This window comes from Arachis ipaensis, chromosome B03 (assembly GCF_000816755.2).
Source record: "Arachis ipaensis cultivar K30076 chromosome B03, Araip1.1, whole genome shotgun sequence".
Classification (NCBI taxonomy): Eukaryota; Viridiplantae; Streptophyta; class Magnoliopsida; order Fabales; family Fabaceae; genus Arachis; species Arachis ipaensis.
The window spans coordinates 96,291,648-96,292,007 of record NC_029787.2 but is presented as its reverse complement, the minus strand read 5'-3'; positions in this window follow the sequence as shown (position 1 = coordinate 96,292,007).

Genomic DNA, 360 nt, shown 5'->3' with positions numbered 1-360 from the left:
TTATGTCTCCCCTTTAGGCCTTGATCCTTTTATTCCTTTCTATCAGCAATTGGCGCCAAAAATGGGTTCAGAAACCCCTCAAAATCGCCAGGCACGTGTTGCCTTAATGAAGTCATGTGCAGACATCGACGCGTGCACGCACGGTACGCGTGCGCATCCCCGGCTGATTCCGCAATGTGCACGCGAGGGCCTTGTGCGCGTGCGCGTGCTTGGCCGTAATCAATTCTTTGGCTTTTTGTGCTTCTCTCCACTTGCATGCTTCCTTCCTTGCTTCCTTTGATCCATGCCTGGCCTATTTCAATCCTGGAATTACTAGCAAACACATCAAGGCCTCTTATGGAATCAAGGAGAAATCAAAAT